The sequence below is a fragment of the Homarus americanus genome, unplaced genomic scaffold (assembly GCF_018991925.1).
Source record: "Homarus americanus isolate GMGI-L3 unplaced genomic scaffold, GMGI_Hamer_2.0 scaffold48226, whole genome shotgun sequence".
In the NCBI taxonomy this organism is placed as follows: domain Eukaryota; kingdom Metazoa; phylum Arthropoda; class Malacostraca; order Decapoda; family Nephropidae; genus Homarus; species Homarus americanus.
This window is the reverse complement of record NW_024730579.1, coordinates 339001-345000: the sequence shown is the minus strand read 5'-3', so window position 1 is coordinate 345000 and position 6000 is coordinate 339001. Positions and strand designations below refer to the sequence as shown.

Genomic DNA, 6000 nt, shown 5'->3' with positions numbered 1-6000 from the left:
TAACTGGGTCAACTGAAGGTTGACTGGAATACACACCTGTGTATGAGGCAACAGATATAATTGGAAAACACACCTGTGTATGAAGCAACAGGGAAGATTGGGAAAACACACCTGTGTATGAAGCAACAGGGATGATTGTAAAATACACCTGTGTATGAAGCAACAGCGATGATTGTAAAACACACCTGTGCATGAAGCAACAGCGATGATTGTAAAACACACCTGTGCATGAAGCAACAGCGATGATTGCAAAACACACCTGTGTATGAAGCAACAGCGATGATTGTAAAACACACCTGTGTATGAAGCAACAGCAATGATTGTAAAACACACCTGTATATGAAGAAACATAACTGATTGTAAAAACAGTCACACACATGTATGCAGCAACACAGCTTCACACTGACATAAGATTGATATCAACGCCTGACAAACTAAACATAATGAGGGTCACAAAAAAACAGTCCGGTGAACTATACAAAAACGTGGTTTGTTTTTAAGTCCACTTGCTCGGTATAGAAGCCTCTCAAGAGAACATACGATACTCTTACAGCTTAGGATCAGAAAGTCCACTCGGTAAGAATCTTGAGAAAGTTTCGTTAATAGAGACGGCGAGAGGAAAGTAATTAGACGATACAGAGCCTCTCCTCCGACCCAACTGTACCTGTAGTGATTCAGTTTTGTATCTTCCATTCTTATGTAGAATTTCAATCGTTTATTGTTGGCGTTTGGTAGTGGCATTGGTGGTGGTGGGAGGTGACGGTGGTAGTGGTGGTGAGAGGTGGGAGGTGACGGTGGTAGTGGGAGGTGACGGTGGTAGTGGGAGGTGACGGTGGTAGTGGTGGTGAGAGGTGGGAGGTGACGGTGGTAGTGGGAGGTGACGGTGGTAGTAGTGGTAATGGTGGGAGGTGGTGGTGGTAATGGAAGATGACAGTGGTGGAAGGTGATGGTGGTAATAGGACACTATGGTGGTAGTGGCACAAGTTAATAGTGGTGGTAGTGGTGGTTGTATGTAACACCATGACCTCAAACACTGGAGGTTACACAACACAGAGTAAACACTGTACCCGCACCACCCACTCAACAACACTCTTCAACACATCATTGTACCCCACTCCCACCCTCCCCCCCCCCTCTCTCTCTCTCTTTCACTGGTACCTTCCACCACTGATTTGAGAGAGAGAGAGAGAGAGAGAGAGAGAGAGACTACCACTCCCTCGTAAAATCATAAGCTTATGTTTTCTCGTCGTTTCATGTTCTATTTACAGAGGTAGAGAGCAAGGCCAGGTGTGCCAAACTAAGGTACGCAGGTAGAGAACAAGGCCAGGTGTACCAAACTAAGGTACGCAGGTAGAGAACAAGGCCAGGTGTACCAAACTAAGGTACACAGGTAGAGAACAAGGCCAGGTGTACCAAACTAATGTACACAGGTAGAGAACAAGGCCAGGTGTACCAAACTCCTGCACATACGACACAAGCTTAAAAGAACAGTGATATCGATAACCAGACCCTGTTTTTAGCACACCAGGAAGATTTTCACATGAAGTTTCAGGAAAAAAAAAGACGAAGGAAAAAGAAACGGAATTAAAGAAAAGGTAGGTAGAATGAATGCTAGGAAACTTTTCTTTACGCAGAGTTTGACCGTCATAAATCTTGACTACGATGATATAATACTCTTGAGTACATTGCCATCATACTCAACGGTATTAATCATTGTATTCTAAGGTTAAAGACATCGTAGCACATGCTTTTAGGTTATTAAAATACGTTGTTTATCATTTTAAAGACGTACGTGTGTGTGTGTGTTATAATCGTTGTCACAAATAAATTAATATCTGGTTTTCTATAAGACAATGCATTTAACATTATTTATAATTTATTTTTTGCTGGAACAGATGTGTGTGACACTGTAATTAATACCCTACGGCCAACACAGGAGCGATCTGAAGCGCGTGTACAACAATCCCCAGGAAACCGTAAACAAGAGTACCGGTGAACCTGCCTCGCTACCTCAATAACAGACACTTGTGGTGACGAGCAGTGGCAGGTGTGTGTGTGTATCTGTGTTATAAACCAGGTGACCAGAGTACAGGCCAACCTACCTGCATAGCTACCTTAATAACACAGACCACATGTATTAACAGTTGCAGCGGGGAGCGGTGTGAGGCGTGTACTGTATGTATGTGTACCCGTGTTAGAAAACCATCACGACACACAGCCTTCACCTATAAATAACAACAGGTGAGCGTCACTTCAAAAACCTGGGCTATAAGGATAAGTTTCAATGACGACACAAGCCAATATCGTACATTTTTAGGAAGAACTTCCGAAGGTTCCACCGACGCGAGATGCCAATATCAAACGTTCTCAGAGATATTTGTTTTTCCACGTTCCTCTGACAGTAGATGCCAATATTGAAAATTGTTAACACTTTCGATATATTTTTTCCCAGCATATCTAGTGATTACCAAATATTACTTTCATGATTTTTGGAATAATCCCCACCCATGAGGACATGACTCTCCCAAGGGCCACCTAGGCGTGAATTTGTTTAAGGTGTAGAAGCTGTCGCCAACACAACAACCACACCCTGAATTAACGAGCTGCATGACCCAGTGTCAAGGAATAGTCCGAGAAGACCGGACAACTCGCCAACTGCACTGACTAACCATTACCCCTGAACACGATCCGCAAATCGATTAACATCCAGGTTTCCAATTACTGCTGGGTAGACAGAGGCAAATGGCGTAAAGAAACTTTACCATAGTTTCACCCTGCCCGGGAATCGAACCCGGGTCCACTCGCTTGCGAGGCGAGCATGCTGATCATTACACCACAGGTCGCCATAACCCCTTTAATACCCACCCATGATTCACCCCAAACCTTCCCTCCCCACCCCATCCATTCAGCCTCTCAACAGCAATAAATACTGGTCTTGTTCCTGGGCCTTAAGCGGATATGACGTCATAAACCAGACATGTGGGGTGTAGCTTCTGATTCTCCTCGCTCCCTGTTGAGAGAGAGAGAGGAGAGAGAGAGAGAGAGATTTATTGATGCTCTCTCTCTCGAACCGGATATGACGCCTTCACAACCCCCCCCCCCAAAAACCCCCCACATTTGGGGTGTCTTTTCCCTCCCAAACTCTTACCCCCATATCACCCATTCCCCCGCCCCCCCCATGAATCACCGCAGACAGAAATAAAGCAGCCATTCTCGGTCACCTGATGCCCCCATATATATCTCTCTCTCGTCTTTACCACCCAGGAATCACAAGCCATTAGCGAGGAGGTTATAAGATTAACCCCAATAGAACCCATTAGTTTTCCTTACTGAGTCACACGGTTGTAATAATAATAGTTACTAGTGAGTGTTATAATCATTAGTATTACAGAACAAACGCGTACTGTATTATGGCAATTCTTGGAAAATGTTTGTGAAAATGATCTATATACAGCATATCCCCTAAACACACACATTACACACATTTCCACACACACACACACACTCACCCTGTCTCACACACTCACTCACACTCTCTGTCTCACTCTCACTCTCTCACCCCTGCCAAACACACACACGTTCCACACACTTCATCTCAACAATGGGAACAACGACCACTTATCCCTGATCGAACACCCCCCACCACCTGCCCTAACACCCCCTCTCCCCCCCTTGGTTCACACAAATAATTTTCTTACTATACATGACGATGAACACCCTGATAGCACAAATGTTACAACAGAACATCCAGTAATATTTCACCCGATTCACGACTCACCTTAAGAGTGAGTGAGTGAGTGAGTGAGTGAGTGAGTGTGTGTGTGTGTGTGTGTGTGTGTGTGTGTGTTGTTAAAATCTATAATGTGTTTATCGAGTGTCTTCTTTGAGAGAGTTGCAGCAGGTTTAAGACTCAGTATAAGGAGCTATAATCAATGCGATGATCAATACTTCTTTTATAAGGAAGTTGATATCTCAGCCCCTTCCTGCCTGTCCTCTTCTACAATGGTATCTCGCACAACTCTCCCTCGTCATTTCCTCCCATTCTCCCAGTGTCGTCTCTCCTTGATCCTCCCCACACAAAACATAATACAAGGATCACCCCGGTACATGATAGATCCAGTGAAGAGACTTAAGAGTTCTCCACCGTCCTGCAGTAAACAAACTTATAACACACACAAGGACATAAGGCAACATTATAACCCCGAAAATTCTCTAATAATATAATTACTCTTGGTTTACGCTCTTGAACAACAACAACAATAATAATAATAACAATAAATTTTCACTTGTATTTCTAAGTAAAAGACGAGAGATGACTGATTCAATCCTATCCCTGCCTCACCCCTCTGAGTCACGTTATGGAGCAGCGGGAGAAAAAATATAAACATGATCTCCCCCCCCCCCTCCTACTACTCTCCCCTTGACTCCTAAACCTTGGCCTTCAACACACAAGAGGAAACTAGTGGTAGCAGCCCTGCACTCCTCCCCACCACCAGGAAGTTGCCACAGACTCCTCCTCCTCCTCCTCCTCACCCCACCACACTCCCAACAACCACAATCACCAGCACCACCATCCCAGCATACCAGGCCCACTACATCACCTACCAACATCCACCAGGGCTCTTACACCCATCACCATCACCTCCTCCTCTTCTTCGTCCCCCTCCCTACCTCCTCCCCCATGCCACAACATTGAAAAGTGGCCAGCATCTCCTACCACAGTGCCACCTCACATCCAAACACGCACCCACATCAGAAATCTACCACACCCCAAATTACACCCACACCCGAAACTTATAACACCACACTAATACACCTACACCAGCAACCTATCACACCCTACCCACACCAGAAACCTACCATACCCCACCCACACCAGACACCAACAACACCCAACATTACACCCATGAAAACCACATCACCCACATTTTCACAATCTAATGCTGCTCAATATCAATACCAGGGACCTATCACAATTGTTACCCCCGCCCCTCCTCTTCCTCTGTGACAACATCTACACCAGGAACCTCGTTTTGGGAACCATATAATTGTTCCCAACTCCTCACCACCACTCTCACCATAGTGAATACATGCTAGGGGTGAGTCAAAGCTCACCAACATATCACACAATGTTCAGGGAGCTGCGACTGACGAACACACACACACACACATACGACAAACACACACACACACACACACACACAGACTCAAGTGATCCAGGGTGAGGGGCAGGAGGTGAGGGAAGAGAATGGGTGAGGGAGAATAAGGGGGATTGTAGGTAAAGGAAACAAAAGGGAGTAGAAGGGGGATGTAGATGGGGAAGAGAGGAAAGGGGAAGACAAGCAAGAAAGATGAGGGAGTGGGAGAAGGGTAAGGGAGATGAGGGAATGGGAGAAGGGCAAAGGAGATGAGGGAGTGGGAGAAGGGTAAGGGAGGTGTGAGAGAGAGGAAGGAAGGATGATGGAGGTGAGGGAGAGAGTGAGGGGGCGGAGGTGAGAAAGGACGAAGGAGGTAAAAGAGAGAGAGAGAGAGGATTCAAGCGAGGAGGAGAAGAGGAGGAAGGGTGGGGTGTATAATCTCGAACTGCCCCCACCTCCTCACACCTACCACCTGTCATTCCAAATCACGTATACGACAAGGTGTTGAAAACAAAACAAATACTGGCATCCGGCAGGCAGGCAGGCAGGCAGGCAGGCAGGCAGGCAGGCAGGCGCAGGCAGGCAGGCAGGTTAAGGTATAAGAAAAAGGTTATGTTATATGTTAGCTGTTGTTGCTGCTGGCTATTGGCTGCTGGCTATATATATATATATATATATATATATATATATATATATATATATATATATATAAACCCTTCCAATGAAAATAAAAAGGAATCCCCCACAGGTAATTCAGTAAAATAAAAAATAAAAAAGATTACAAATTAGAGAAAAAAAACTTAAGAGAGAACAACGGAGAGACAAAGTAAAGATATATCCGGCTACTGGACAGATACACAGA

The 6000-nt window shown here is 45.2% G+C and overlaps 1 protein-coding gene and 1 non-coding gene across 3 annotated transcripts in view; both read right to left on the bottom strand.

The window, feature by feature from the left end:
* LOC121867041 (adenylyl cyclase-associated protein 1-like) overlaps positions 1-6000 on the bottom strand; it is a 116637-nt gene that overhangs the window by 88435 nt on the left and 22202 nt on the right. The window lies entirely within an intron of this gene.
* Positions 2770-2843, bottom strand: Trnaa-cgc. The gene has a single exon. It is a non-coding gene; the product is annotated as a tRNA-Ala (tRNA).